This window comes from Ovis canadensis, chromosome 15, assembly GCF_042477335.2.
Source record: "Ovis canadensis isolate MfBH-ARS-UI-01 breed Bighorn chromosome 15, ARS-UI_OviCan_v2, whole genome shotgun sequence".
NCBI classification, from domain to species: Eukaryota; Metazoa; Chordata; class Mammalia; order Artiodactyla; family Bovidae; genus Ovis; species Ovis canadensis.
The window spans coordinates 82511612-82518397 of record NC_091259.1 but is presented as its reverse complement, the minus strand read 5'-3'; positions in this window follow the sequence as shown (position 1 = coordinate 82518397).

The following is a 6786-nucleotide window of genomic DNA, read 5'->3' as shown; positions in this document are numbered from 1 at the left end:
GACGTCACAGCCCTCCCCTGCCTCCCAGCAGCCCCCCCAAGGGTGGGGCTCCTTCCTGATGCCCGAAGCTCCTTCTGCCTGGCCCTCAGCATCAGCCCTTTCCTCCCCTTCCCCAGAGATTCTCCCTGGGGCAGGACTTGTCCACTTGGGTACATGGCTTTCAGCAGTGCCTTTGGATAGAATTCAGGCGGTCAGAGAGATAGGAAGGGGAAATTACATCTTTGTACTCACTCATCTTAACTGGAATCAGGCGTTTCCTTTCGTTGTAGGTCACCCATGCTGCTGGTGCTGCTGCTGCTGCTAAGTCGCTTCAGTCGTGTCCGACTCTGCGCAACCCCATAGATGGCAGCCCACCAGGCTCCCCTGTCCCTGGGATTCTCCAGGCAAGAGCACTGGACTGGGTTGCCATTTCCTTCTCCAATGTTCGAAAGTGAAAAGTGAAAGTGAAGTCACTCAGTCATGTCCGACTCTTAGCGACCCCGTGGACTGCAGCCCACCGGGGTCCTCTGTCTATGGGATTTCCCAGGCAAGAGTACTGGAGTGGGTTGCCATTGCCTTCTCCAGAAATAACCAATACATTCCTATTACTTTACATAGTTCCAAAGCCTTGAAATACCATTCACACCTCTCATCACTTCAAAATTATGGTGGTTATGAGACCTGCTGTTATATCTTATTATTTAATGCCTTAATAAAGAAGCACATATATTGCTCAACTATAAATCTGTTTGTAATATTTTGATACTATTTTCAATATAATTAGTACACTTTGTAATCTATATATTTTTACTGTGTGCCTTGAAAAACAATATTCCCAAAGGGAGGCTATAGGCTTCAGTAGACTTCTAGAGTCCCTGGTTCATGAAATATTTATAGCAATCCTTTGGGATAGGACTCTATTATTGTCTCTTATAACTCTCATTATATAGAATGAAAAACTCAAGCACAGAGAGGTCAAGAAAACTGCCCAAGGACGCACAGCTGGTAGGTGAAGCGCAAGGATTTGAATCCAAGACAATCTAGATCAGAGCCTGCCCTCTCAGCCTTGGGTCAGGTTCTCCTGATTCCCTTTCAGGTCTCCAGACCATCTCTCTCTGTCCAGCACTTTCCTTGCTGGAATGTAATTGTTGCTTTATCCATTGGCAGTCCCTGAAGGGCCCTTGAGGGCTGAGGCCAGTTTTATTTATCTCTGAATCCCTGGAAACTCACCCAGCACTGAGCCCAGGAAATGTTCCAAATAAAAGTTTTTGAATGAACGTGTCTCTAACCCATAATGCCTCATACATTGCAGGTGAAAAGACCCTTTTTCTCCTGACAGAATTTTTACAGCATCAAAAAAATAATAATTCATCCACATTTTATAATGGCATTAGTACAGAGTCGTGCATTTTTACAGCATTTTTGATGTTGCCAAGAATTTTTATATCCCTTTGACTTGAACCACTAGCATAAACTAGTCTGGACAGGAATGAGGAGCTTAGTTTCACAGAGAAGTCAACAGAGGCTCTGGGCGGTCAGTTCCTGGCAGTGAAGCACAGGCTGGTGGGCAGAGGCTGAGGACAGCAGGGGCCCAGGTCAAGCCCAGCTCCGCCGCTGACCTCTGGCAAAAGCCTCGGCTCTCTGAGCCCAGTGATCTCATCCATTGAATGGGTCAGTAATGGCGACCGTATGGAAGTGTTGTTAGAACTACCAGAGCGGGTGGGTACGGTTTAGAATGAGTTTCTGGAACAGTGTAAGAACACGGTAAACTCTAGCTCCCCTGCAATGGCTGTTCTGGTGCTGGCTTATCGAAAGGCTCGTGCATGTGAAAGTGTGCGCTGCGGTGTTAGAACTGGATTCTGGTTCTGACTCAGCACCGTGCCTGGAAGGAGATTCTAAATTTCTCTGGAACTTAGTTTCCTAATGTGCGAAATGAGGAGACAGGACGGGTTTAGGGTGGTGCCGGCGCTCAGAATTCTTGCTTCAACCTGTGCAGAATCCATTAGAAAGCCCAGTTAGTGGGCTCCCCTGGTGGACCAGGGGTTAAGATTCCTCGCTCCCAGTGTGGTGGCGGAGGTGGGGAGGCCCAGTTTCCATCCCTGGTCAGGGAACCAGATCCCACGTATCACAGCTAAGATCCAGAGCAGCCAAATGGAAAAAAAAGAAAGCCCAGTTTAGAGACAGAGTGAGACCCCTCGCCCTGAAGCAGGAAGTGCTGCTGGAAGATAGACCAACTGGTGTAGCCAGAGGTCAGCAACAGGGACAATGAGGGCTGGATTAGGCCTGTAGGTTTGTTCCCTTTGGGGTGTGTGTGTATGTGAGTGTGTGTGTGTGTGAGTGTGTGTGTGTGTATGTGATGTAATGTAAGGTGGGAGGAGAGTTAGTGGATTTAAGTGTGTTTAGACGGGGTCCCCCCTCCTGAGGGTAACCAAGTTTGATCCACGTTCAAGCTTTTCCAACCCAGCTCTTGGAGTGTAGACTCCTTGAAGGAGAGGCAGAATCTCTCCCATTCATCCTTCACTGCCACCCCCTCCCCAGCCCTGATCTGGTCCCTTCTTTCCTCCCACCCTTTTATGATTATGAGCCCTTAGAAATTCCCACTAGCATAACATTGGCGCAAAGGGCTGACTCTCTGCCAAGGGGCTCTCTTGGGAGCCAGCCTTGATCAGAACTGTGGAGGCCCATTCTGTAACTGTGTCCATGAGCCCCCATTTAAACGGCATCCTGAACTTTATACTGTGAACAGTGACAGAGGAGACCAGAAGCATGGGAGAGGAGATGAGGGGTCAGCCCGGACCATAACGATGCTGGAGAAAACCTATTGAATACATCTTCTTCCCCAAATGACTTTCCTCGTGTAAAATTGTCCTCTGTTATTGCCGGAAAAAGGGTTTTTAAAAGAGGTTAACATGCGATTTAATGAATATGGAGTAATAATGTTCCTTGTATCAAATTAAAATTCTAAGACGGCCACATGAAACAAGTGCATTATGAGTACCCGACATTATGTATTATTATTATTATTGAGCTGCTTGATTGCCCTACAAATGTGGGAATAAAAGAAACAGCTCCAAGTCCTGCATTTGAATTGGTATGCATCACCTTCAGAAGGAGAATTTGGGCAGACCAGGAGCAGGCCCACCCAGCTAAGGAAGATCCTAGGGTATTAAGAAATAACTTTAGGGACTTCCCTGGTGGTCCAATGGTTAAGACTTTGCCTTTCAATGCAGGGGGTGTGGGTTCAATTCCTGGTCAGTGAGCTAAGATCCCACAAGCCTTGCAGCTAAGAAACCAAACACAAAACAGAAACAATATTGCAACAAGTTCAACAAAGACTTTAAAAATGACCCACATTAAAAAATCTTTTTAAAAAAGTAACTTTATAATAAAGCAAAGGGATAACAAAAAGCTGGCTTAAAATTCAACATTTAAAAAAACACACAAAAAACTAAGATCATGGCATCTGGTCCTATTGCTTCATGGCAAATAGAAAGGGAAAAAGTGGGAGCAGTGACAGATTTTATTTTGGGGGGCTCCAAAATCACTGTGGGTGTAACTGCAGCCATGGAATTAAAAGACTCTTGCTTCTTCGAAGGAAAGCTATGACAAACCTAGACAGCGTACTAAAAAGCAAAGACATCGTTTTGCTGACAAAGGTCCATATAGTCAAAGTTATGGTTTTCCCAGTAGTCATGTATGAATGTGAGAGTTGGACTGTAAAGAAGGCTGAGTGCTGAAGAACTGATGCTTTTGAATTGTGGTGCTGGAGAAGACTCTTGCAAGTCCCTTGGACAGCAAGATCAAACCAGTCCATTCTAAAGGACATCAATCCTGAATATTCATTGGAAGGACTGATGCTGAAGTTGAAGCTCCAATACTTTGGCCACCAGATGGAAAGAGCTGATTCATTGGGAAAGACCCTGATGTTGAGAAAGATGGAGGGCAGGAGGAGAAGGGGGCGACAGAGGATGAGATGGTTGGATGGCATCGCTGACTCAAATATGAATCTGAACGAACTCTGGGAGATAGTGAAGGACACGGAGCCTGGCTTTCTGCAGTCCATGGGTTCACAAAGAATCAGACAAGACAGCAACTGAGCAACAACAACAGCGGTGATAACAATGGAACAGAGAGACGATAGTACTGGTCTTGTGGGCTCAGCAGATAACAAGGCTGTGTGTAAATTTGGATTCTAGTGGCTCTATGCTAGTGCTGTGTCATTTAGGCAAGTTGTTTCACTTTTCTGAGCCTCTGTTTCTTCACACTGTTATTTAGCCTGGATAAAGGACTGTTATGAGAGTAGAACCTTTGTGTTGTCGAGCTGGGGTAAGGATAAACTGAGGTTACAGACGTGAAAGCACTTTGTAAACGATGGGCCACTGAGTTCTGGGATTGAGGCTAACGGAGAGATCTTAAGTTTTATCTACTTGCCATTATTATGATTTTTTGGCTGCGCTGGGTATTCGTTGCTGCACGCTGGCTTTCTCTAGCTGCAGCGAGGAGGGGCTCATCTCCAGCTGCGGTGCGCAGGCGTCTCACTGCAGCGGCTTCTCTTGTTGTGAAGCACAGGCTCCAGGGCACGTGGCCTTCAGTAGTTGTGGCTCAGGAGTTAGTTGCCCCGCAGCAAGTGGACTCTTCCCCGACCAGGAATCGAACCTGTGTCCCGTGCATTGGCAGGAGGATTCTTACCTACTGGGCCACCGGGGAAATCTCGATAACGGAGACAGCTTATGTTGCTCTCTTCCCTATTCCCAACCTTCCTCTGTTTCTGAAACCTGGCCGCTATTTATAATGTTTAAGAAGATTAAGCTACATTCTTGGAGAAAGCAATGGCACCCCACTCCAGTACTCTTGCCTGGAAAATCCCGTGGACGGAGGAGCCTCGAGGGCTGCAGTCCATGGGGTCGCTAAGAGTCAGATACGACTGAGTGACTTCACTTTCACTTTTCACTTTCATGCATTGGAAAAGGAAATGGCAGCCCACTCCAGTGTTCTTGCCTGGAGAATCCCAGGGATGAGGGAGCCTGGTGGGCTGCCGTCTATGGGGTCGCACAGAGCCGGACACAACTGAAGCGACTTAGCAGCAGCAAGGGCCAGGTATTATTTCACTCAGTTCCACTGTAACTTTACATGATAAGTGTTATTATTAACTCTATTTTATAGACTAGGAAACAGAGGCTCAGTATGGCTCATAAGTTGCCCAAGGTCACAGGACCAGTAACTGGTAGAGATTTAAACTCAAGTTTTCCTGACTCTAAAACCTCTTAGTTCTTAGACTGTATTTGCCTCTAAAATATGCCAGACAAGCTGCTTCCAAACTGTGCTTGAACACCTCCAGGGACGGGGGCCTCATTATCACTCCCCATTCCCATCTTCCCGTGAGTGCTCTCCCCTGACACATAATGCATTATTGTGGTGATATTATTATCTGTAAAATAGAGTGATTGGAGAGGATGCTTGCTTCAGATCTATCCCAGAAACATCACTTGACGAGCACGTGCATTTACAGACAAATTCAGCCCGGCTACAGAAGAAAGGATTTAAAAAATCTTTGTATGAAAATGGAATACAGCAAGTAAGAGATGTGTGTGAATGGGGGCAATTAATCCTCTTTTGCCGATCGCTGTAAAAAAACATTTGCTGGAGAGGAAGCATTTATTCCCTGCAGACACATGGTGTGATTTTGAAATATCTCCACAGAAGGAAAGATGACTGAGGAAATACAAATCTATTAAATGTGCAGGGCGCAAGAAAAAAAGGGCTCCCATAAAAGGATTTCTAAGCCATATCAAAGGCTTGTGAGGTCAGGGAGGGCTGTCGAAACACTACCAATTAGAGCTAACTGAGAAACCGGCTTAAATCTCAAAATTAAAGATGAAGAGCAGCAATTAACCTGTCTTGTAACAGAAAACATAGCCCTTAATGCTCGGTGTAATTTAATATTTCAAAATCATGACCACAAGCGTCTAAGGCTCCTGTTCAACAGTATAACACAGACAATAAAAGTCTCAGTGGGGCTTCGGCTATCATGGGTGAGACGGCAGAGGAATAATGCCGGGGCCAGGGTGACTCTGAAGTCACAGTGGCGCTGACACAGTTAGAGCTCACCCCAGGACATGAGTCCACAGGCTCAGCTGCATTTGGCAAAGACCCGTTCTGGCCAGCAGGCACATTTTGCTTTGTGTTTCATGGGCTTTGATAGGGTGGATTAAGCTGATGTGAGTGGATATGCATGAGGCACGCCTGCCGTGCTCAGAGGGTCCACAGCCTATTCCAGTGGGTTTCTCTAAAGCGATGCTCTCAACATTGGGGAGCTTTGAAAATGCCTCCCCCTGGAGCCTTCTCACAGAGAAGAAGGCTGGGGCATCAGTATTTTCTAAGGTTCCCAGTTAATTTTCATTGGCACCAGAGCTGAGAACTGCTGCTCTGAAAGTTTGTGGGAACTTTCAGACCAGAAGGTGGACGTTTGCTACGCAGTCAAGTCTTGATTAGAGTCAGATCAACAGGGTGGCACCTGATGTGCTGATTGTGAGCTGTGCAGATAAGAAAATGGGTCCACAGAAAAACTTACAGCTGGGAGCTGGATAAAGCAACCACGTAGAGTCTCGCCCCTAACGAAGTCTCAGAGCATAAGATCCATGGCTGAGAATCTAGGTTTCCTTGTTGCCAAAGAATATTGGTGGCCACTCCAAGCATGTGAGGCCCTGGTGGGTGGCCGGCCGGCCTTCCACAAGAAGATGGAGCTGGGGACTTTCCTGGTGGTCCGGTGGCTAAAGTCTTCACCTTTCAATGCAGGGGTGTGGGTTC